Raw genomic sequence first — 26,572 nt, 5'->3', positions numbered from 1 at the left:
TCGAGGCACCTTAATTGTATTTGCGGGTTTTCGAAAAATACTTTCATGTCGGGTGTATTGAACAGAAACGTGCATCGGGAGGTTTTCATGTTGCTCTACTTTTCTCGTCGGTACTTTTTATCAAAGTATAGTAAATAAGTGTAATAAATAAGTTATTTAAGTCTAATTATGTAATTAGGCAGAATGTAAAAAATACCAAGTATCTCCAAGCGCCGGCAAATATTACCTTGGTTCTGCCCAGCTACGTGGCATTTGCATATTTTTGAATCTGGATGCATGATAGTTGGGTCACCCTGTATATATTGTAACATAGTTATTTGTTTTATATCATGCACTTTTTTCATGTGCATTAATTACTTTCAGCAGTGTTAAGTCCTTTATGCTTGTTTCAGCTGCTGAACTCAAAAGCATACGTCTGCTGCTGGATATCCGGCACCAGCTGCGGGAGGACGTTGCCCAGATAAAACAGGAGCTGCAGCTGGTGTTGGAGAGGCTGGGCAGGCTGGAAACCAAAAGCAGCCCTGCTGTTCCGCAGGCAGCGCCCCGACACTTCCCCAGTTGCCCGCCGAAACAGTTGATGTTGAGGTGGCGGAGCAGTCGCTTCAGGATGAAGATGTGGCTGCTGCTCTGGTATTTACCGTTTTCTTCTATTACAAACACCAATGGCAATAATGAAGCCATGTTTATTATACTATTATATGGAGGATTGCCACTGATTGCAGTGATATCTATTGTAAACATTTGTAGACAATGCGACCCAGGACTCTTGCTAAAAATAAGAATGCGATTGCACTTGCATGGTGCTTGTGGCATGCGTGGCATGCTTATAGCATGAAGATACTACTGTAGAATTTCATATGTGTGCCAAAACCACGATCTGAATATGAGATACGTTGTAGTGGGAGACTCCGAAATAATTTTGATCACCCATGTTTCTCGAACGAGCACCTAAATCTAAGTACACAGGTGATTTTGCATTTCACCCCCAACGAAATGCGGCTGTTGTGACTGAGATTTGATGCTGCGACTTCGTGCTTAGCAGCGCAACACCAAAGCCACTAAGCAACCACGGCGGGTTTCTATTGTAAGAGCGTGGCAAGGCAGCTGCGTGGTGAGCAACTGAAAACTCTTCATTCTTGATTTACCAGCAGTTTCAGTGGCCTTGCAAGCAGCAACTGTGAGCAGGAAATGAAAGCATGATTTTGTAACAGCGTGATACAAGTCAAAAGCTCTGTGCGTGTACATGCGTTGTCATGCTGTTGAAAAAATCCGCTGTGACAAAGGAAAGCATAACTTGCCAGAATTTATTGCAGCACCTTTTCTATTTATTTGAGTCTTTTCTGTTTTTTTCAGCGCAAGCAACTGATTCGATTGGGGGCACATGCCTGCGGTACACAGCTTCCAACATATTGAATGGCATTATGGGCCATGCAGTTCAGCCTTCATGGCAAAAAGGGCAAAAGGTCGTTTGTCAACGCACGCCTCTGCAGAATGGCAACAGGTGATATGCGTTTTTCATTTGTGTTCATTGTATACTTGTCGCACTGCTTGCGCAGTGTTTCGATAACATAGGTATATGTGTTGTATGCAGATGCAACCTGCGAAATACAAGGGGTCGACGTGAGAGAGGCACACGACTTCATAAAGAGGTGGCTGCCTCGCGCCATCGACCGTGCTGGTGGTAGGAGGCGGCGTTATGCCGAAAAAGCGCTGCTTGCGCAGCCTCTCCCCTATTCCAGCTCTTCCACTCCTGCTGCCCCTTCTGTTCCTGATACAAGCCCAGCCTCCACCTCCTCTACGGTTAGTGTGCCGGCGTAGTGGACTATTTCAAATCTGCAGAATTTTGCAGACAGACCTATTGTATTTTTTATTTAAATAAACTGTGTTCTTTTTGATGTGTTTCTAGTTCATTGCATGTTGCAGTGTGCAACCATGCAAAATTTTGCCACGCAGTTGCACAATCTATAAAACCGTAGAAAATAATAACATCGCCAATATCGTACCTTGGTATATGGCCATGCCAGTGGGCAGCGCGGAACGCTATAATAGTTATAAAAGGCAGGGCTTGCTCATGGCCAGTTCTGGCACTGCCAGTGGGCAGCCAGACTGGCTATGAACGGCAGAGCCGGCTAATGGCCAGTACTGGCACTGCCAGGGCAGCCATGCTGGCTATGAACGGCAGGGCCGGCTAATTGCCAGTACTGACACTGCCAGTCGCGAGCCAGTGTCGTCCGTTGATGGCAATGCCAGCACGGGCCATTACTGACGCCGATAGCGCTGCCGGCGCCGGGCCATTATACGTGGCGGCGTTCGCCGTGATATCGCCGTACTGGGGCCAGCCTGGTTGTGCTAGCTGGGGCAACAAGTCCGCTCACCACACAGAAACTCCGGCAAGGGGACGGAAGGCGCCGGGGAAAAGGGAGCATGCTCTTGTGCAGCGTAATTGCGGAGATAACACATTGAGAATCATTATCGATGATTTCTACCATTTTATTACTTGCGCTGAATCCATGACGTAGTACGCGTCTGATCTCCGGTCCACGCGACTGTGGTCGGGCAGTTGCGCGTTGACGATCGCGTTGATGCGAGTGAACAAAGCACATGACTCTTGCCGCAGGAGAAGCCACGGAAAAATGTCTGGTGTGATTTTTTGCTGGAAACTCCAAGCCACTTTTCTTGGTGTTGATTGTGTTTATTTGTTTCCACAGCTAATAAAATGCTAAAATAAAAATAGCTATTACTACTGCTAAGCAAAACGCCTCACAGTAGGGCGACATAGCTATACGGACGTGCTACGAAAATGCAATACAACTGAAAGCTCCAGAAAAACACAACACAACTGCACAACACGACTACAAATCGCTGGAACAGAATAGGGTTATAGAACAACGCTTGGCAACGGGACTATAGAACACTGCAATAGAGCAACACAACAGGACTACAGGATGAAAGTATAAAACATAGCTAAAAAATTCGACTTAACAGCACAACACAACTGCACTACAGGACAGAACTACACATGAAGTCTACACAACTATTCTACGGAAAACAACGCAACTACCCATTGAAGCACACAATGACTGAACAACACCCATTTTTCTGATGTGTTTTCACACTGGGCTCAATATCCACGTCAAAAAAGTGAGGTGATGTGTTTTCACACTGGGCTCTACGTCCACGTCAAAAAGTGAGGGCCTAATCGGTTGCTGTGCGCGTAAATCTAACGAGCATTTTTGCATTCGTCACCCATAAAAATCAGGTCGCTGTGGCCGGACTTGAACCGACCACCTTGAGTGCACAACGCCCTACCTACTGGGCTACAGCGGCGTGTTTTTCCAGCGTATTTTTTTTTCTAATGCTTGCTTTAGTAACTTGTCTGAATAAACCAGCTTGTAGCAAGTACCCCTTTGGTATCAGGTGCTTGAGATGAGACAAGTACAATCACAATTTATTGCATGCGGTTTGTGCAACTGCGCCTCCCCATCCTTGAACACCTCTAAAACATAGTCGCGAAGAGAATCGATTTCTCGTAAAGCTACATGCAACATTCGGAAAAGCTTTACTAAAACGTTGGTATAGGGCTGCCTCCGAAGCTCTTCCCGTGCGAAAAGTTGTGCGCTAGTATAGCCCAGCAACTGTTACGTATCCAGTATCCAACAGCAACGTATCCGGTATTTGTTATTCCGTGCTTTATCTGCATAGAGAAAGGAATTCAACCAAGAGCGGACACTCCCATAGAGCCCAGCGGCGGAATTGAGTGCAGCGCGCCAAGCGGTCGGCATCAATCGCTTCCATTTTAGGTTTTGGGCGCGCGCATTTTGAACGCTAGCTAGCACGCCGGCAGCGCCCATTCTTTTTTTTTTTTTGCTCGACTGCGCACGAACAATCGGTTTATTATTTGGTAAAAATGATTGCGAACGATCTTGTCAAGTCCCATCAAATATGTGCCACGTGCGATTTCACAAAGTAGACGCAAGACTCCTTGTGAAATGAGGAAATATTTATTTTCATCTATATAAAAGCCCGTTCCGCGCTTCTTGCGCGTTCATCCAACGTTGTGCCCCTAGAGTAGTTCCCGTATGAAGCTCCACCGGACGGCATCAGATGAAAATAAATTACAAGCATGTGTCATTTGGTATTTAGATATAGGAATACTGCGCGTAGAGTCGAAACGTGCGAAAGCGGTGAAAGGGCGGTATTACCAAAAAGCAATTCGTTTTGCATGCCGTAGAAAATACCCGACTCATCCTAAACAATACCATAATATATGAAAACATCTGATTTCCAAGCATTCTGCCATTTCCGGGCATTATTTGCTGCACTTTAGCAGCACAAATACACGGGCGACTTCACGTTTCCAAAACTTGGCCTTGGGCGACGCGACGGTACGCTATATACACAGAGACGGACGCAACAGAGGCTCCCAGCCGGACCATGCTAGACGTTCGCAGAATGCCTTCTACTCGCACTGAAGAGAAATACGTAGGTGCAAAGCCCGTTTTCAGTCCTTTGGACGACGGAATTTTAGAACTACAAGTTTCTGATATGTTTCTCGGCGTTATCTCTCGCGCGTTGTGCCGGCGCCAGCAACACACTCCCATGTTATCACTCTTGGCAACGCCCATCGCGTTTTCGACAGGCGCGAGTACGGAAAGAAGGTATATGTTGTTACGGGGCCACAAAAAACGTCACAAACTTGTCCCTCACATTCATTGCACGCCAAAGTAATTTTGTCAACACGGCCGAGCTGCTTATCGCTAACTGCGCCACAGCACGCTCTGCGGCCAGTGTGCCTCAAAAGCTAGTACCCAAAAAAGTAACGAAATCACTTGTCAGTGATGTCTGGTGTCAGAGAAAGCGGCACGAACTTCTCTTAGCAAGATGCACTACACTGCAATCACAGCCGAGTTGATTCTCACTAACTGCGTCAGAGCACGCTGTGCGGCCAATGTGCCTCAACAGAAGCGAAATAAGTTACAATAATCCCCTAGGAAGCGTCGGAACCATGTTCCAGCACGATTCATTAACTCTAATTAACTGCGCCAGGACGGCCGAGCTGTTTTTCGCTAACTGCGTCTTAAGTCTCGGTCCCGTGCCGTAAGCCTAACTGCGTCGTAGATGGTGAAACAAATTTCTTACCTTGCCGTAGTCCAATAGTGCAGTGTTGTCTTGTCCCAGTGCACAAAGAGCGCAAGGACACGCCGGGAGCCCAAGAAACCAAGCTACATTTAAAAGAAAGACAGACGGGTCGCCGCGGGCGAGCGCTCAAACGCGCGCGCAGCCGCCCTCGCTCGCCTCGGGGGAGTGTCTGGCGGATTACGCATGCATCTGGCGCGTCATTGGCCTGTCGCTAGACAAGGCAACAAAAATAAGTCGCAAAGTTTAAGGTCGTTTATACGGAAAAACGTTTTAGTTTTCGCGGCAAAGAATTAAAAACATATTTGTCTGTTAACTTGATTTCACTTTCTTTTCTTCGATGCTCGCGGCAGCTAACGTTCGGTGTCAAAAGTATAGCGTGACGTATGGTGACGTGTTTCCTGTTGCCAGTTTTTGCCGAGTGTCCCCTCTTATTGAATTTCTTTCTCTATGGTATATGTCTGGACGTTTCCGTATCCACTGAATAACCTAGCAATTGCTTATTTGCTGATAATATAGCCTAAGTACGTAATCTGCCAACATTTATGCTATTATTGAGAAAGATAAACAGTTAAGACGGTCGGAAGGCGGAACCGGCAAGTGCTCCACGTTATGCCGCTGGTGAGACGCGGGATAAAAGGGTATTTTACCTGTGCGCTTGCTGTCCGCCCGCTCAGACCGGCATATGCTAGCAAATGCCACAAAGCCGCTTAGCGGGAACGCTATTGCGCTTGCGGACGACGCTCATACCGGCAGCGGAACGAAGACCGCATCCCTCGCTCCGCTAGAAAGCCGACTGAGCGGAGCGTGACAGCATAGAGAAAGAAATTCAACAAGAGGGGACACTCGGCAAAAACTGGCAACAGGAAACACGTCACCACACGTCACGCTATACTTTTGACACCGAACGTTAGCTGCCCCGAGCATCGAAAAAAAAAGAAAGTGAACTTCAGTTAACAGGCATTGATTTATTTTTTCAATTCTTTGCCGCGAAAACTAAAACGTTTCGCGTATAAATGAACTTAAGCTTTGCGACTTATTTTCCGTGCCTTACCTAGCCACAGGTAAATGACGCGTCAGATACATGCGTCATGTGCCAGACACTCCCCCAAGCCAGCGAGTGCGGACGCGCGCGCGTTTGAGCGCTCGCCCGCGGTGACCCGTCTGTCCCCCCTTTTTTTTAATGTAGCCTGGTTTCGCGGCCTCCCGACGTATTCTTGCGTTACTTTTGCACTGGGACAACACCCCACTGCACTATTGGACTACGCCAAGGAGAGAAATTTTGTTTCACAGTCTACGACGCATTTAGGCTTACGACACGGACCGAGACTTAAGACGCAGTTAGCGAAAAACAGCTCGGCCGTCCTGGCGCAGTTAATTTGAGTTATTGAATCGTGCTGCGACATGTTTCCGACGCTTCCTAGGGGATTATGGTAACTTATGTCGGTTTTTCAGCCACACTGGCCGCACAGGGCGCAGTTAGCGAGAACTAACTCGGCCGTGGGCGTAGTCTGTGCATCTTGCTAGGAGAAGTTTGTGCCGCTTTCTCTGACGCCAGACATTACTGAAAAGTAATTTCGTTACTTTCTGGGGTACTTTTGAGGCACGCTGGCCGCACAGCGCGCTGTGACGCAGTTAGCGATAAGCAGCTCGGCCGTGGTGGTAAAGTTAGTTTGGCGTGTAATGAATCTTAGAGGGACAAGTCTGTGACATTTTTTTCTGGCTCCGCAAGAACATATACCTTCTTTCGGTACTCATGCCTGTTGAAAACGCGATGGGCGGTTGCCAAGAGTGATAACATGGGAGTGTGCTGCTGGCGCCGGCAGAACGCGCGAAACATAACGCCGACGAACATATCATAAACTTGTAATTCGAAAATTCCCTCTTCTAAAGGACTGAAAAAAGGCATTGCACCAACGGATTTGTCTTGAGTGCCTGTTGCGTCCGTCTCTATGTATGTAGCGTACCGTCGCGTCGTCCGAGGCCAAGTTTTGGAAACGCGAAGTCACCCGTGTTTTTGTGCTGCCAAAGTGCAGGAAATAATGCCCGGAAATGGGAGAATGCTTGGAAATCAGATGTTTTCATATTTTATGGTATTGTTTGGTATGAGTCGGCATTTTCTACGCCATGTAAAAGCGAATTGCTTTTGTTTGTAATGCCGCCCATTCACCGCTTTCGCACGTTTCGCCTCTACACGCAGTATTCCTATATCTAAATACCAAAGTGACACATGCTTGTAACATGCTGTTACGTGCTTGTAAATGTAACATGCTTGTAATTTACTTTTTTTTTCAGCTGGTGCCGTCCGGTGGAGCTCCATATAGGAACTACTGCCTTACCTGCTGGGGTAACAACGTTGGATGAACGCACAAAACGCGCGGAACGAGCTTTTATATATAGCAAAATAAATATTTCCTCAGTGCTCAAAAGGTCTTGCGTCTACTTTGTGAAATTGCACGTGGCACAGATTCGATGGGACTTTACGAGATCGTTCGCAATCATTTTTACCAAATAATAAACCGATTGCGCACGAAGAACAAAAAAAAAAAAAAGACGGGGGGGGGGGGGAGGGGTGCGCAACCGGCGTGCTAGCTTGCGTTCAAGATACGCGCGCCCAAAACCGAAACCGGAAGTGATGACGCCAACCGCTTGGCACGCTGCAGTCAATTCGGCCGCTGGGCCCTACGGGAGTGTCCCCTCTTGTTGAATTCCTTTCTCTATGGTGACAGCGTGTCTACTTGGCCTCTTCGTCGTTTTGCAGCCGAGTTGATAGCGCGTCGCTGGTGTCTCGGCAAGATGCGCTTATGAAATGCGAAATTACGCATTTCCCGTCAGCATCTCAGGGAGTCAAATCTGAGCGGAGCGGAGCGTAAGCGGCGCTCTGCTAAAACTGTCTACTGTCTATTAAGGTGGATACACACGCGAGGGCAAATCTTGCCTGCTCCACGGGCCAAAAAGTCACGTGATCACTTGATCTGGCGCAGCCGAGTTAGGTCGCAATCCCACAGCTGCAGCGCCGTTTGTGGAATCCGCGTGCTTACTCTCGACTCCAACGATTATCAGCAGCTGCGCGTTTGGATAGTCGGCGTGCTCTATATTCCATAGCGCTGTGACGCCCTCAACAAGTGCCAAAAAGTGAGGGTTGCCTCGTCACTAAGTATTTTGTTGTGCACTTCCCTCATGTTGACGTCACGCAGGCTGCGCGGTCTGAGTAAATAGAAATGCGCGCGCAGCTATGACTCGCCTTTCTCGCTGCACCACAGCAAAAGCCCGTGCGGTCGCTGCTGCACAACAATACACGTGGCTCCAAGCCGACAACACGCCATCGTAGCCACGCCAATCTGTCCAATGTGGACAGATTTGACGCTAATTACGATAAATTGACGTCAGACGCCAAACGGACGGATGGAAATACCGGCGAGCATTTTCAATCCGAACCGCGAGCGGAGGACGCCGGACTAGGCGAGGGCGGCATGTTTTGATGACTCGCTCGTCATGTGATACGCCATCCGCTGCGAAAATTCCTCCTCCGTCCGGTCGTGTGAATGCACCTTTAACGTCGTAAAAGTAACGCACAACCTATGAGAGGTGATTAAATTGAGCAGACTCAATCCTAGGCCAGAGTGGCCGTGTTTCAATGGGGGGGGGGGGGGGGGGGGGGGGGTAAAACACATCCGTGTTCCATGCATTAGGTGTGTGGACAAAATGCGTCAGGAGTCCCCCGTGCCTCGTAATCAGATCGTGGTTCTGGCACGTCGAAACCCTGACTTTTTTACGGTACTCAGCGTACACTGTAATTCAGTCGTTACTTTCATGGTACTTTATTGTAATATATTTTAGATGCTAAATAAGCACAAAGATAAGCATAGCAGGTACTTTATTCACTTTCGGGTAGAGCTGCTTTTCGAAATTTGTTGGGGTTTGCCAATATTCCCAACTTTAGAATGAATAATGTAGTATTGCCTTATTCGATTTGGTGCGCGAATCATCATTCGCAAACTCGAATATTGTCAAATTATTTTGGAATACTTCTTAATACCTGTTAAACGTCATAACTAGTTCTCGAGCTTCTTTGTTAACCTCCAGGTTTCTGCCTTATTTTAGTACCGGAAGAATGCTATGATTGTGCACATTTTTTTAATGAAAATGGTGAGCTGCCAGTCAGCATTTGGTAATGCCTGCGGTATGGACTCCAAACACTCTTATTCTTCTGTAAATTTCCTTGTCATGATCACTCGTCGCTGTAATTGACCTAGATAAGCGTACCTTTACAGACTCTACAGGCTGACTGGCGATCATGAATTCTTTTTTCCTTGCCAGATTGAACATTAGCTTTGTATTCGGTATTATATTGAACCCTACCTTTCCCTTACTCGGTTTAGGTCCTGAATCATTGTTGTAAGTCATCCCAGTGTTGTCGAACGTGACAATGCCATCGAAGGTTGTTGATATATTCGCCGTTGATCCCCAATCCTAGGCCTTCACAGTCTAGTAGCTTGACTACTTCATTTAAGCATGCATATAATGCGATTATGTACCTATAAATCATGAAACTCAAGCATAAATCCAGCAGATTTCAGCCCTGCCACAGTGGACATAGACAACGGGAAGTTATGTGAGCACACAGCATCGCAATGGGACATGGTTTTAACTAAACAGCAATAATTCGCTCAAGTTTTGCTCAGAGATCAAATGCGGCAATGGGCACTATTTTGCTAGTTTTTATTATTGCTGCAACTGTCTGTGTTTTCGAAATAACTCTGAATACGCTTGAGTGGAAATTATTTTTCATATACCGTATTTACTCGATTCTAAGCACCTACTTTTTCATGATCTCGATGGCTAAACTGAAAGGGGGGCTTAGATAAGAAAAATCTAAAATGACCCCCCCCCTTCTTTTCGCGGCGATATCTCGATGAGACGGGCCGGAGAAATAATATGTTATTTGGCGGAAATTCAAAGGAAAGTCGCAGTTTCGCCGAAAGACGAAGCATCGATTGCGATAGCAAATTAGTGGACAGCTCTACAAAGTGGGTAGTTTTAACAGCCGTATCAAATTGTAAACATAGGCACACTAACTAAATTAACAAGCATGGTGTCCCGCGCGCACAAGCAAACATGAACGCATCTCACTCGATGACCGCGGAAATGGTAGTCAAAACGCTGGAGTGAGTCAGCGCATCAGCAGTAGCGAGCGAATCGAGCTTCGTGCCAGCGCTCGCACCAACGCGATTTTAGCCGCGACAACACAGGAAGGGCGGACTCTGTCCGTCCGCAATGTCTTTCAAGATACAGCCGCGCGGGCGGGCGCTCGCGGTGCAGAACGCGCACCCCTCTCCCCCGGAGACTTCCGGCGCGGGGGAGCGAAGCCGCAGTAAGGCGCGGCCCCTCCACCTCCCTACCTCACTCCAGAGCGTTGTGCGCGGTGGAAGACTGCACTCCTTCCCGCTTCCCGCCTTTGTGTGCGCGAGCCGCGATTGCCGACTAAACGTCGCATGCTTCACTCGCATACAACGCATTGACACGTATACATGTTTATCTTTCGCGATGGCCGCTTTCCACCGGTAACAAATGTTAAACGTTATCGCTCGGCGCAGACGCGCCTGTATCGGAAGTTTCTAGAACGTTATCGATGTTCTTTCCGTTGCCTGTTTTCACCGACGCTTATGTTATCTGATTGTATGAGGGACGCGAATTGTCTAGAACTTTCTGGAAGACACGCGCGTACCAGGGATTATTATGGAACCTTCGATGACTCAGGTATAAAAGCCGACGCGTTTCATCGTGATCAGATTTCGACGACCGCGACTGTGTTCGCCGCTTTCGTTGTGCTCGAGTGTAGCTTGCGTTTGTGGGCACAGGTTCGCACAATAAAGAATTAGTTTCGTCATACACAGTTTTACGACTGTTTACTTCAGCGTCATACTACGTGACAGTATGGTGCGCGGCGACGATTTTATCCCGTGGACATATACGGAACTGACGGCGACGATGACGGCGGAATTCTGCCTAGAGTGTACATAATTGCTATGCAATAATAAATGAAACACGTCACGCGTGCACAGGTAAACATGAACACATGTCTCGATCACCGCGGAAACTCGCTGTCAAAACGCTGGAGTGAGGCAGCCTGGTAGTTGCACCGAGGTAATTGACCTTCGTGCTGCTCTGGCTTCAATGCGAACTGTCTCAAACACAGCGCATACCAAGCTACCAGCACTCGACGCACGTTTTCCACAAGGCAGATCGCTTTCAAGATAGGGTACGCAGCAGCCGCCTGTCATCCACCCTCTTTACTGGACTCTTACGGTGACGTCTTGAGGAAAACATTCATTTTTGCCATGTTTTTCCTTTTGAGGATGATGTATGTCGGAAGCTTTTGGCCGTCAGCTGTTATGCACAGCATCACTGTGACAGGCTGCTTCTCTTACCCCATCGTTTTCAGCTTCACTTCTCGGGGTCCTACTTCATTAACTGTGCAGACCCTCGGCATGTCAAATACACCGGTGTCTCAACGGCACTGCCGACCTGGCCGAACTCGTAGCTGGCGGCTCCTGTAATATTGTTGTCCGGCGTCTCAAAGAAAATAAATTTCTTCTCATCATACGCTCCACTGAACCCCGGCTTGCACGAAACACCGTGCGGGGAGTCTGCCTTCTTGATGCGATCTCCATTGCTTTCATCTGGATTGCATAGACAGTGACAGCGAAGCCCCTGCATCGTTCGCTGCGAACAAACTCACAAACTTCAATTTGCGGATGTCGGCCCTTGTGCGGTCACGTGAACTTCTTAGGTGTCGCGGCGACTTTGATAATATAGTATATTTATTTATTTTATTTAGCAATACTGCAGACCACCGTGTGGTCCATGCAGGAGGGCTATACAGTGATTACATAACCATTTAAAAAAACATCGAAAATACAGTGATACAGCAAAATAAGAACAATAAGAAAAAGGGAACGCAAGAGAAACATCGATTACAATGACGGCATACAATACAATTTTCCAGTTCGCGTACAAAGTCATTGGCATCAACAACACTGGAGGGTAAGGCATTCCATTCGGACACAGTTCTAAAAAAAGCTGGATTTATACGATTTTGTTTTCGCGAAAATTGGGGCAAGTGACCTACTGTGGATGTGTCTAGTTTTCCTAGTTGAGTGGGGACGTACACAATCAGGAAAAATTACTTTTGTATTTCCGGTAAGACATTTTGAAGAAAATCAGCTACTAATCTTTCTAAGCGATTCTAACGATGGGATGTTATGTTGCTTCATTAGTAAGAAAGGCGAGTCAGTCATCCTATATTTATTAAATATGAAGCGCACTGCTTTCTTTGGACGTTCTAGTCTTTCACATCACTTTTGCTGTGGGGGTCGCGTACAATGAGAATATCTTATTTAGTTCTGATGAAGGTGTTATATGCTAGAAGCTTAACTCTAGGAGGTGCGGTTCTCAGTTTCCTTTGAGAAACCATAACTTCTGCAGCGCAGAGGTACAAGTAGCCGATATATGTGTTGACCAGGTGAGTTTGTTTGTTAGTGATAGTCACACCCAGATATCTACATTTGTCAACCTCCTTTATATCACACTGGTTTATAGAGTAAGTGAACGTGCTAGTAAATTTCTTTCTTGTAATACGCAGAAGTACACTTTTTTCTGTGTTAACTCCATGTCCCACCGAATGCACCAGTCCCCAATAGCCTTTAGTTTTCTTGTAGCAGTACATGATCGTTTGGAGCACTAATTTCTTTAAAAACAACGCAGTCATCCGCGAACAGTCGAATGCAAACGCCATAATTATTAAGTCTGCCAAGTCATTACTATAAACTAGAAACAACAACGGTCCCAAACACTTTCCTGGGGCACTCCAGAAGTCACAACAGTTCTGAGGAGTGATCCGAAACTTGTACGAACTGCCGCCTGTCTCGAAGGTAGGCGCCAATCCATTTAACAGATTTGACGGTACACCCAAATATTCCAGCTTCCGTAATAACTTGCCATGAGGCACTTTATCGAATCCCTTCGAAAAATCTAAGAACAAGGCATCCACCTGTCCAGTCATGTCAAGGATATGCAAAAAATCGTGTACTGTTGTTACAAGCTGCGTAACTGTAGACATGTTCTTTCTAAAACCATCTTGATATGGTGATAGTGCATCCTCCACCCGCTTCCTCCACCTGCTTCCAGCTGCTTCCTCCACCTGATGATGCAGGCTCGGTCCACGCCGAATTCCGCGACGGCACTGTGGTGGCCAGTATCTTCGGCAAATGCGATTGCAGCTCGCTTCAACTTCAAGGTGTTTGGCAGCCCTCTTCAAACTCATTCCTACTTCCGTTAGGGCTGTCAAACAACTGACACTAAACAAAAAACGCGCGCCCGCGATGCTCACGAAACCTACCGAGCGCCGCCGATACAGGCCCAACCAGGCCCACGTGGCAACACGCTGATAGAGCTAACGCGGTCGCTTTCGGCAGGTTGGATGGATGGATGGATGATGGAGGATGCTGTGAGCGTCCCCTTTGAGGGGGTGGTGGGTTGCGCCACGAAGCTCTTATTATTTTGCCTAATGTCCTGGCTATATTTTTTAGAAAACACCAGATACAAAGAATTCCCAGCATCAAACGTTTATTGCGATAGCAATTATATGGACTTCTACCGGATTTCTGCCGTCGTTGTGATGTTCCGTATAGATTCCAAGGGCGATAAAATTGTCGCCGCGCGCGTATGCGCGAGCAAAAGCGCGCGGGGGAAGCGCGCGCTATCACGAAGAGCGAACGCACGGCCGAAAGCAAACGCGACCGTCGCGCGAAAGGCCGTGGAGGTATGGGAGGGAGGGAGGCGGGGCGACGCTGGGCTGCGGCACCAAAGGCGTATCTTGCAATCGGGCGCAAGGGAACTGGCCACTCAATCTCCCACGCGAAAGCAGAAAGCGGGAAGGCAGCGCGGGTGGGAGGGGGTCACAGCTTCTACTCTGCCAACAAGTCCGTTCGTACTTTGCCCAGCTGTGGCCGTCGCTCGCACGGTCTCTTATCTCTACACGGCTCTGAGCTTTGTATGCGCTGTGCATCCGCACTCAGTTTCCTTTGAAGCGATAGACCGCAGGAACCTTGCCCGCTGCGACGGCTGCGCTTGCTGCCAGCGTTTTGACAGTCGATGTCTGCGGTCATTCAGTGTGATCTATTCATGTTTGCTGGTGCGCGCTGACACCACGCTTGTTAATTGAGTTACTAAGCGGATGTGTCCAAGTTTATGCAGCCGATAAAACTACTATCCCTACTCCGAATAGCTCTCTGCTAATTTGCTATCGCAATTGATGCTTCGCCTTTCAGGCGAAACTGCGACTTTTTGCACCATTACTTGGAACTCTGTTTTGTACGTCTCCTTTTTTATGGTTCCCTACTTTTCTGCCACTAATCTCCAACCGCCTCTTACATCACTATTGCAGACATGTTACTTTCCCCTTGCTATCCTGAACGAAGGGCTTCAAGGAGGCCAGAGGAGCCTAAACTGGTAGCTGATAGTACGTTCACATTCCAAAACATGTTCATCGTTTCCCAAGCTTTACCGCAGCAAGCACATGCGCCTTCGTCCTTGGTGTACCTCGCTTTATAACTACGCGTTCTAAGACATCCTGATCTCGCTTCAAAAGTCAGGAGATTGTATTTTGAGGTTTTTACCGCCATCATCGTGAAGTGTCGGAACGCAGCAAACAAGAAGCAGGAGATCGCGCCGCGGACGCCGCGCCACGTCTCCGGGACTCCGACGGCTCCGGCTGGAGGACGTATTAAGCGCGCTTGACGACCTGGCTACGCGCTCTTCCTTGCAAAAAAATTGCTTGCTTAGATTTGCATGCAAACGTTCCCACAATAGTTTTCCGATATATAGAGTTTTAGACTAGGGGGACGCAAGCGTTGGGGCGCTAGCGCTTGGGGCCGCGGTACTGCGTATGCGCAGACACCTACGTCAACTTGCGCCCTTGCGTTGTTGGGGTGGCCGAAAACATCGCTCCCCCTAAGATGTCACGTGACACACGTTAATCTCGCGGTGTACGAGAACTTCCGAGAACTGAACCAAGCCAAGACGAGCCGCCAGTCCCGCCACACACACAGTAGACATGGCTGCGCCGGCAAGGTCGTGTGCCCGCGTGCATTTTACTGCCGATGTCGACATCCTCGTCCTACGCGAGGCCAGGGCGATCAACCCTTATGAAGATGTTTCGCGGTGGGCTGTCATGTCTGAGAACCTCCCGCGGGCCATTCAAAGGAATTTATCGCCCCACTGCCTGCGAGACCGCGTGGATTTGTTGCTTGCCCAGTCCGCCGCACGTGACCGAGCTAACCTCAGAAAGTAAGTGTGCTGTTCGCTTCGCTGCTTCCAGTAATTGTTCTCCGAGCTTATGTTGCGAAGTTACAACCTACCTGTGGCTCGTTCTTTTAGGTCCGGTACAGAGGAGGAATATAATGAAGAGCAGCTCCTTGCAAAGGTGTACGAGCTCGCCAAGGAGAGCGGGTACAAGTTGAAGCCCTCGTCTATTCGTAAAGTTTCGGCCACACGGCGGCAACAGCAGCAGCACAGTAAGTCCCGGCGGCCGGCCGCGGATAAAGGCATAGCGTCGGCTGTCCGGGACCTTGCTGCCTCGGAAATTGCCACAGAGTCGGATGGGACCGACGACGGTGGTTCGATGGCGCACGAGGCCGCCGCTTGTGAAGACGACACCTTTGTAAGTTCCTTGTTGATCAATAGGAAACAATGCTTGTATTAGTGGTCGTACTATTTCTAGTATAATATCTAATGGTCGCTTAGCTTGTATGCTGGTAGTTAAAGGCCTGTATTTAATAAGCCTAACGTATAGTGATAACGCGGCCATGCTATGCACAAGTGCCGTGGTACTATATACATTCTGGGCGCATTAGCCTACCTTTCCATCTTGATACATGAAAAAATATGCTGCCCCTACTGCATAGTACTTTCCTTTTTCTTAATTAGTGAACAAGCTCGAACCACAGTTTTCGTCTGATTAGAAAGCTAGTGGCAGCTCATGATCCACACTGCTATTGAGACAACAAGAAGAAAAAGCTTGTGGTAAAAGCTTCATATGGCCAAGATGGATGGAAGCTTTAGCTAGTTGATTTGACATTGGCAACGAATAAGTAGCGCAGTAAACAAAGGAAGGCGTATGTACATTTATATTGCCTGCTTGTGTCTGTAGGTCACGTTTCATGTCAGATTTGCTGTACAACCTATTCATTACATATATATGTACTCTCTTTCAGGGTCTACAAATGTGTACGACGTGGCTGAGGTGTCTGCGGCAGAGCCCCTTCACAATGACTACGAGGTGCTGGCCGCAGCTCCAAGACTAGATGCCAGTGCTTCGGTGAGTAGGTCACCGTGGAGGGCAACCTCTCCCAGTGCCTCATTTGAGCCATCTGGGACCCCGCCGCTAGCCCCACACCTGGCGCTACCCCTGGACCCACCCCGGCCCTATCCCTACCCCACCCTGTCCGCCTCTCCGGTGCCACTCCAACAAGCACCCCGACTCCAACTGGTGTACACCAGCACAGTCGTATGTTTTAGTAAACCATTTATAGACCTTCATGAGATGGCGTGCACCAGCCACCAGCTGTTGGTCGCGAGGACATGACACGCTGGGGCGGACCATCTGCTTTGTCGGAGTCAAGTGTGCTACAATTGCTTTGTATTGGCGCTGTTTTGTAGCTGTATGATGCATTCCTGTGTTTTTCCCTGCCTTTGATTTTATCAAACTTTGTGGTGTGCCCAAAGTGAATTTAGCCCTAAGTAACATTTGAGCTTGTCTCACTGGGTTTAGTACTACTACGTGTTGCTGCGCAGACTCAGTAATTTTTCACCTGTGACAGATGGCAACAATTCTAGTCCTTCAGCTGGTCTACTCGAAGAGGCAGACATTATTTGCTCGAGAAATTCACTAATTCATAAATGAACATTTTCACTAATTACCTTGTCTCGTGTTGCAAATTACAAATTTAAACTCGTGAGACTAACGCATATACACTTGAAAGAATTCTGTGGATGCACCATCAAACTGACTGTAGAAATGCACAGTGGTTCTACTTACTCTTTAATTGAAACTCCGTTTTGTGCATCGAAGCACAAAAGTATCCACACCACCAATGTATATCTTCACAAAGATTGGCATATGTCGCGAAAGTGCTGTTATCCTGATAATTTGTTACAATTGGATCTACCTTGTGAACTTCCAGGCTACAAATTGATAATGTGCTGTGGGGTTAATTAGTGAAAAACTTCATATGTACATTTCTAAATGATTCAATAATGCATTCGATTTATAGTTCAATAATCTCTGCCTGTTTGGCCAATCCAGCTCAATGATTAAAATTGTGCTATCTGCCACAGATTCTTAAAAAATTACCGAAAGTCTTCGCAGAAACACCCAGTATTTCGTTAAGGTTTTGAGTAGATAAGACACACTATCTTCTCCATAGTGAGAACGCTCATCAGAAATCTGTTCTTGCTTTAAAGCATGCACATTTATACACAAAATCATGGGTCTTGGCTCACAGAGATGCATTTGGAGTCGGCAAAGGTATACATACTTGATATTAGAGCCGCAAATGACGGTAGCTCGAAATGGACACAAGGACGAGCGCTGTGTTGGTACCATAGCACTCGTCGTGTGTCCTTTTCAGGTTGCCATTGTGTTCCGCACAGATTTTAACTATGCACCATTAAAAGTAGCCTTCAGAAAGGAGCCACAGAGCTAGTTGTGTGGCGAGGTGTGCGCATGATATCACAATACATTGGGTAAATCGTAAGTGCTTAGCTGGCTTGAACACGAATTGTAATCCTCCCAATAAGGTTTAAGAGCGCATTCATTGCTGCTGCACTTTTCCTGAGCACGCATCTGTTCATTGATCGTCAGGTCATTGTATTTGCTCGTTTACAGTTACATGCTGTATCATATCTGCGTAACTCGTGATGTAAGCATCTAGTGCAACGTTCTGTTAGCCTTCAGAATTAGTTGTTGCTCTAGATTACTTCGTCGCTGAATGCAGATAAAACAGAAGTCAATGAGCCCTTGTAGTGGAAGACAGCGCAAGACAGGTGCAAGATACACAAGTGTTGTGTTATTTGGTAAACAGGTTCAGTGAGCTAGTAACAGGCATGAATTTTTACAAGAAAGTCTCGGATGGTCTAGTGGCACGTCTGGGACATTTGGTTTGGAATGACTGCTTTATTCTATGTCCCATTTAAAGGCCATGTCTCACATCTAGTTACAAGGCAGGCAAGAAATTATTTTCGGTCACTTTCACAGAGGCTGTGCAGCTCTCTTGATGAATGAGTGCAGGTGGTGGTGACGATCTTGTGCACAGAGGTTTCGCGGCACCCACTTTTAGCGACAGGATGTGCCGAACATTTTCATTGCCCCTTTTAGCAGGTACCCATAATCTACATATCTGTTTTGTTACAGGTAAAAGGCATGCAGACCCTCATCTGCAGTTTCTCGAGAAGAGGATACACGTTGAAAAGGGGGCCAAAGCCAGGGAGATGGAGCTCGAGAAGACTCGCCTTGCCATTGAGAATAGGCGCCTTCTGCTTGAGGAAACAGGCTTTCCTTTGAACGAGAACAATTTCTGCAGAGGACACGTGAATGGGAGGCAGCACAAGACCAAAGGAAAGAAGAGCGTGAGATGTTGAAAGGCAGCAGCAAGCTCTGTTGGACGCCATAAAATCACTGGCCCCGAATTTCGGCAAATGAGTTTCTGTGATCAACACAGGTTGAACAAGGATGTCCCTGGAGCATGTTCACCAAGGGTACTTGTCTTTACCGGGGGAAAGAACTGCTTTCCTTCACAGCATTTATGTACCTTCTTCTCGAACACCCGTTGTGGGGGAGGAGAATAAAAAGGTGTGCACAGAGCGGGGTAAGGCACATTAAAATTCATCAACGCGCTTTACCTACTCTATGCGCCATTTCATTTTCATCCCCGTAAGAGGTGTTCGAGAGGAAGGTACAAACGGTGTGTCAGGAAACCGGTTGTTCCCTGGCAAAGGAAAGTTCCCTTGTTAAGACACTGGCTCCTGAGATATCTTGTCAACCTCTATGACCACTTCGTCCACGTCTTTTCCGTGAGTGCATCTCCTAGCGCGTCTGCGGAAACCCACTTCGGATTGGCCAACATCCAACGGTTCTGCCAGACTCTGCCAGTTCAGTAGCCTCGGTCAGGCAAGTAACACAAACGGTCCTTCTCGGGACCACCTCTGTCTGCTTCGGCCACGGGATCGCACGAGACCCGTACTCACACCGACCCTCTTTGCATGCTCAGCACAGTTATATTACAGGGTCATGAGAATAACAAAGTTGCGAGAGATGCTCTGTCCTACTGTGGTTTCTCCTACCTCTGATGCTGATAATCTTGTTCACTATTAGCACGCTTTTGGTCTCTCTATTGCATGGTGAGGCTGCTTCGGAGGCAAGGTGGTGCCTAGAGGACCATGATGACTGCGGACTCATCGGTGATTGACGGACAGGTGGACTGACACAGGCACATTATTCAGCAACGAATATGTGATCCGCAGCCAGACCAGCATTGTTCTTATTGTACCTTTCTGTCGCAATAATTCACTTTCGTTTGCAGTTGTATAAGGTAATACGAAACTGAACAATTGCCGGCATTGTGATAAGAGAGAGTGAATGACTGCCTAGCTTGCAGCTTCCAACACCGCAAGTTGGGCGAGTTGATATGTTTGCGTGTATGTGCAGGTGCGACACAGACAAGCTTCAAAGAATGGTCGACACGAGCGCTCATGTCGAACATTCCTGGAACCGTGTCCGTGTCGCGCCTGCACATACACGAAAACATATCAACTCGCCCAACTTGCTGTGTTGGAAGCTGCAAGCAGGCAGTCATTCACTCTCTCTTATCACAATGCCGGCAATTGTTCACAGTTTCCTATTACCTTATACAACTGCAAACGAAAGTGAATTATTGCGAAAGAAAGAAAGCGGCATCCGATGCAAAATTGGATGCCACTAGAAAATGTGCTGGAAGCTGCTGCAAATAAAAGGCAAAATGTTTTCTGTTTACTAGTTGTGTATGTCACTTTCTACCTTAAAAATTCTTACCGAAATCACCGGAATATTCACGCGGCAATTTGTAACTTAGAGCAATTTGTGCAAACTTTCTGGCCGTAGATTAGTTCACCCACAGGTAAAACGCTTTGCATGAACAGTCCCGCGTAAAATATGGCCTGTCCCACCCCATAAATTCTTTCACAGTGTCAGAATTCGCTCATTCATATTTCCAGGTTTTCCACTAAATGTTTCATGAGAATTCCCGAGGAGTCTGATACTGGAGGGTTGGCACAAGGACGAAATGGTGGTTTATATAGCTTGCCAAGTTATTATGCAATTTTACATTTTCCAGCTGCCACTGCCACAGTAACCGGTAAATCTGGTGAGGTACACTATGAAAATTGACCGATTATTGTGATTTGCGATATTCAAGCCACCCCACCAGGCTCGCGCAGGACCAGTGCAAGACGTCATTATTTGCGGATTGCATTATTTGAAAACTGCTTCCTTCTGACACACTAGCTCTGCCATACCACTCTATGCACCCAAATTCCAAGAAACTGTATTGAGAGTACCCGATTTATTCCTAAATTTTCCAGAGCTGACTAATTCATTAGAAATTCCAGAATCTCTGAGATGGTAGAGACCCTCTTTCTGTCTCCAGCATATTCTTTTTTCTCCAGTTTCGCACAGTAACAACTGGATTGTGAGCAATGCCAAGACAGAAATTTCCCGGAAATTTGCATTAAGATGATGGAAATGTTCCGAACATAGCCTCTAGTGGTTTTGGCGGCGATGAGGGTGACACCGCTGTCAAAAAAACGGAATTCAGGCTAAATCAATCATTTTCAGATTAGAAAACCATGCGTTAAGACTCGCAAGTTAACTCAACGAATTACTACCTGATGCGGCGGCAGAGTGGCATTGGTGTTCTGTTGCCTCCACCTTACTGTCGTTATAAAATGAGAGATGGTTCACCTGCCCAGTAGTTTATTCATTGCGAAAACATGCGAATGCGACGGCATTATTTTTTGATGCATGCCTGTTTCAGTGTTCTTTAACGAGTGTGGAAATATCACACCTGGGTAGCAAATTGTGTGAGGAAATTTTAATGTTCTATCTTAACATACAAGTACTAACTAAAGTTCAAATAAGTACAATCCAAAGAGAGAAAATTGAGGCTGTAAGAGGTTTAAGCAAAAGTGACATGATAGCAAGGCTACAAAGGAAGCTATTTCAGAATGCTTCATATTTAACAAAATGACACGGTCAGAACAATTTGCAAACCAACAGCTGTTTATTCTTACACGTGTTTTTCCTTTATAACAGGAGAGTGACCTTTTCACTTCTTTATTCGTGCATGCGCTGGTGCACATACACATAAGGAGTGTATGTCACGTTGCCAGCCTCGATTTACAAATTGTGAGCTGAGCATGCTGCATCATACGGAGCGTGCTTCAAAAAAAAAAAAAATCGGCCACTCTGGCCGATTTTTTTTGAAGCACAATGGAACCGAGCACGAACAATGGAACCACCACCGAATCCCGATGTGATATTTACATGTACAAACCAATAGCAACACGGCACGGCTTCGAAAATGTCCTTCGCCTCAGTTGTGAGAGAAAACCAGCAAAGGTCATCATCTGCAAAGAGTCAATCAAAGCCCTCAGGTCGCTGGTGTCGCCTTCTTTCACGGTGCAACGCCATGATTTTTTGGAGTAGCAACGCTGGCTCCACCAACAATCGTCTCGCAAGCAGTATCAACCAACAAACACTTCCGCACATGTACTATATTCCAGTGGAACGCTCGTGGCTTGCGCTCGAAGTTAGCAGACTTTAAGTATTTTGCGCGAGTGTACCGATTCCCTTTTATGGTCATTTGCGAGTCTTGCATCGACGAGCAGTGTAGGATGTTTCAGCAAACACGTTCAAAAATTTTTAAAGGTTGCCTGTGGCAGATAGCAGTTCATATACATGTGCTCGTGGTGCTAAGCTGGCAAAGCTTCTTGCAGGATACAATATAGAGCCGTTGAACGATGGCAGCATAAGATACCTGAAAAACCCGAAGACTTAGCTGCATTGACGTCACATTTGCATCAAGTCAAGTTGCCCCTGTGTTCGGCTGGTGTACAGATTTTGAGACTCGACGTAGATTTCGAGACTCACTACCCGATCCTAATCTCTGCCCTTCATTTTCGTGCCCAGAAAAGTGAAACTGAAGTCGGTGGACTGGGAAGCTTACAGATCAGCGGTAGACAAAGGTATCACAACCTCGACTATGAATGCAGAATTAATACTGACAATAGCTCATTGCCTCAAAGTACCCGCTCTGCCACTCAGCATTGTAATGAACCTACTGACGACGAAGAATTCGAAAGGCCATGTGTCATTCGAAGGCGTGCCGAAAGCAACGCTCTACATACTAAGAATATCGAAGACCTCAGAACTTGTCGACGGGCACAAAGACATACACGGCATTACCTCACCAAACTGAACATAAAAAGGTGGAGGGACTTTTGTGGGACGCTGGACATTTCACCATGGACACTGCCACCACTGCAAATTGTGCCATATATCCTTGGAATCAGTGCGAAAAAGAAAATGCCTCAAGCAGCGACTTATCAGACAGCTATGGAATATATGCAAAAGAATATGCAGCCGCAACGCACATTCTCATCGCTCTCGACGGATGTCGAAGCCCACGCTGCGTCGGAACCACACAGGCCGTCTTTTACCACGCTGAGCGGGTGTCTGACACGACTGGCGACGGTCATTTTGTTCGTGACTTCTCGTGGGTTAGTCGAGCGGAGGACTAATATGTAGTGAGGGGGTTTGTTAACCATTTCATATAGCAAAGCCAAAATTTACCCGCCATCTCATATGTAAATAATAGTATCAGGTCCACTTGCGCATTTCATTCTATCTTTTTTTTCCCACTCTCCTCTGGAATCTTTTAATCCCATTCCCTATCCCTATACAGAGTAGCATGCCAGCGCTTGTATATGTGCAGGCAAAAATCTGCTTAATAAAGTGTCTCTCTCTAGATGCTCAGGTCGAAAAATTCTCCTTGCCAAATGTCTATATGCTTTTGGAAGTAACCGCTGCAAGTATAAACACTACCGAGGGCAATTTTTGCGTTGCACTATCATAACAAAATAGGTTCTTCAAAATCTGTTGTCAGTCCCTTTAAGCTTACGCAGTGGTAGGGTAGTAAATATATATTTTTTGTTAGCCCGACTAATGGTATGAATATAAGTTTTGAAAACGAATGGAAATATTACATACAAACTATTTATATTTCAAAATGCACTATTACCTATATTTGAAACATTAAATATTTTGCAACGACCACCTATTGAAATCCACTTGCTGCTTTCCATCTACTAAAGGTATTGCATATTATCAGAAGTGAAATAAGAAAAAAAATTCCCAAGCAATGCACAACTGTAATACATCTTTTGTTACGGTTTTGTGGCAGAAGCCTGCATCACATCATGACTTTTGCTTGTAATCTGTCGTCTAGTGTTTGGCAGTCTAGTCAGTAGCAGGTGGATCTTTTTAACTGCAACCAGTGACCTTTTTCTTGTAATGGGCCCTTTTACCTGTCTACGACAAACAAGTCCTTCAGCAGCTCTTTTTTTCCAATCACAGTTTAGTGTTTTTGGAAATTCACTCATACAGCAGCAATGTATTGTTAGAAAGTTTGTCATCAGGCTCTAAAATATTGCAGCTGTTTGTACAGTTTGTGCTTCGAACCGATTCTAATGAGAAGCGATTCTGAGCCCCTGATAGTTAAACATCTTTTAGCAGTGCTCAGCACAGAAGTGGTACAGCATTATACCAAAAGAAATAATTCTCCTGTAAATGTGTGTTTTCAATACTCCATATTCAATAATATTCGTATATGAAAAAGCTGATATTCATCCACCTCAACAATTATAAAAATTCTTTAAAAAATCTTGTACAGTAATATGCAGCAGCCAAACATAAAACATCACTAGTTTAATCGAGCGAAGAACACGCATGCTTTGTACACCTGCTTGAAGTCCACTTCAAGCTTGGACATAATCGCATTGCATCACATGCAAGGTGTTTTTGACGCTAACAAGAATGTAAAAGATGTCAGCTACACCTTGGGGCATCAAATAAATGCATTAGAAAAATAGGCATACAGAACTATATTGCATGGCACTGCAAACTCGCATTGTGAAAGCATGCACACACAGCACATAGCTTAACAGCCATTTTCGCACATCACATGCAGAGACAGGTTAATACTGAAAATGAAAAGTCAATGATCTGCTCATTTTCTCCTAACACATTCATGCTGAACCAATTCTATCATGATATTGAAAGTGTTGCCGGACCAAAATGCTCGTACCTTCGCCTAAGCGACTCGGCAGCAGGACGCCGCTTACCAACAGGATGCCACGCGCCACGCAAACCTGTAACACGGTTGCTGACCCGCAAATCCTGTGCCCTTTGCTGCAGCAGAACGCAAGTTTACGAAGCGCTTTACTAACTACCTGTTTGGTTTCGCTTGTATGGTTTGCGAACGCCTGAAGTTTATGGTGAATTTGTGCAGTACTCCGGCGCGTGCAATGCAGTGTCTCTGGGGGATGTTTCCCGATCGCGAGTCATTCGACAACTTTCGCTTTTGTGGAAATTGTCGAGGGTCCCTGTGCAGTGGTAAGGTGCTCCTGATAGCTACATTTAACTTTTTCTTCGCAGTTTTTAACTTTGGGACTCCCTGTGTATGTACTAATTATGTATGCACTTCTCTGTAAAACTGACATCGTTGATGAATAAACTTAAACTGAATAAACTAATAAACATGCAACAGCTTCTGTGAAGACACGTTTCTACCGATTCCTATGAAAGAGGGATCAACTGTATTAAATTTGTAATAGTGGATTTAGGCGACGAGTCAAACAAGGCGAAAAAACCGCGTGGTCAGGAACGGCTTCAACGCAAACAACAAGACGAGCACGAGCAACATAATTCATAAGCAGAACTGCGCAAATGAGGGGCGAGCAAGCAATCTGGGAGCGGCACAGTTAGCACGGTCCATTCATGTTTAGAAGGGTGGTGCGGGATAGTGGGATAGAGCCATGGGCGCAGCCCATTTGTGTTCGGAGAAGTGGAAGGGTGACGAATGCTTGGGGCCTCCGAAATGATTCGTTATACAGGTCACTTCGTTGTAAAAGACACGCACCACACAGCTCACAATAGAAGCGAAACAGAATTACTCCATCATTATACAGGCCATTTCATTGCAGAAGCACTCGCGTGTACAGACACAACATATGAAGTTCAAAAGAACAGACTGGTGGGCTGGTTGGTACTGCATAACTTGAGGTAAAGCGCAAGAGAGCACATAGGACAAAGACACAGCACTACTCACAACTGATTCTTAACTGCACGTGGTTAATACATATATACCAATACAACAGGAAGAAAAAAGCCACTGTCACAACACAGATTACTTTTCGGCATAATCATCCACCACAGGCAGCTACGTACCATGATAGGAACAGGGTTTCTTTTTGGACTGAGAAACAGATGGGCGTAATCTACCAAAAGTAATCTAGGTTGCGACAGTGGCTTTTTCGTCCTGTTGTACAATGGCATTTATGTATTAACCATGTGCAATAAATATTCACTTGTTAGTAGAGCTGTCTATTTGTCCTGTCCTGTTGTCCTACGCGCTCTCTTGCGCTTTACCTCAAGTTCTGACATATTACTTTTCATTTCTTGCTTTAAGTCAAGATACTTGACCTCGAAACCTTAGAAAATATAGGGTCCTGCATATTTGGCTTAGCGTGTTCAAAAAAAGATTTGGCACTTACCGCCCCACTGTTCTTGCTGAAGTTTTGCAGAAGGATGGCATTTTGTAGTCTACGTCGTTCAGTGTGACACTTGCCACAGTGAATTAGCTAGCTCGAGTGAAAATTCGCCTACCCTCATGGCCATGCAAGCTGCCACGACGGCACAAGCATAAACTTGTGGCACCGCCTGCCAGCAGCTGCAGAAGCAGCATTTCAAGGAGGGCTCCCACGTGTCGTATGAGCAGGCAACACACGCCAACCCTCCCTGAGCAGCTGCTTTCTGTAGTTGCCGGCAGGTAGCAACACAAGTTTTTGCTTGTTTATGCTAGCTCACACCCCCATAAGCAAAGACAAATTTGTGTTTTTTTCTTAAAACCACACAATCAACTGTGGCAAGTGTTACAATGAACGACGTAGACTCCAAAGTGTGATCCTTCTTCAAAATTTCAGCAAACATTGCAGCAGTAAGCGAAAAACATTTTCCAACATGCTAAGCGAAATATGCAGGACCCTGTATGCTAACAAGCCT

This window comes from Dermacentor silvarum, unplaced genomic scaffold (assembly GCF_013339745.2).
Source record: "Dermacentor silvarum isolate Dsil-2018 unplaced genomic scaffold, BIME_Dsil_1.4 Seq420, whole genome shotgun sequence".
Lineage (NCBI taxonomy): Eukaryota > Metazoa > Arthropoda > Arachnida > Ixodida > Ixodidae > Dermacentor > Dermacentor silvarum.
Note: the sequence above shows the minus strand (reverse complement) of the source record.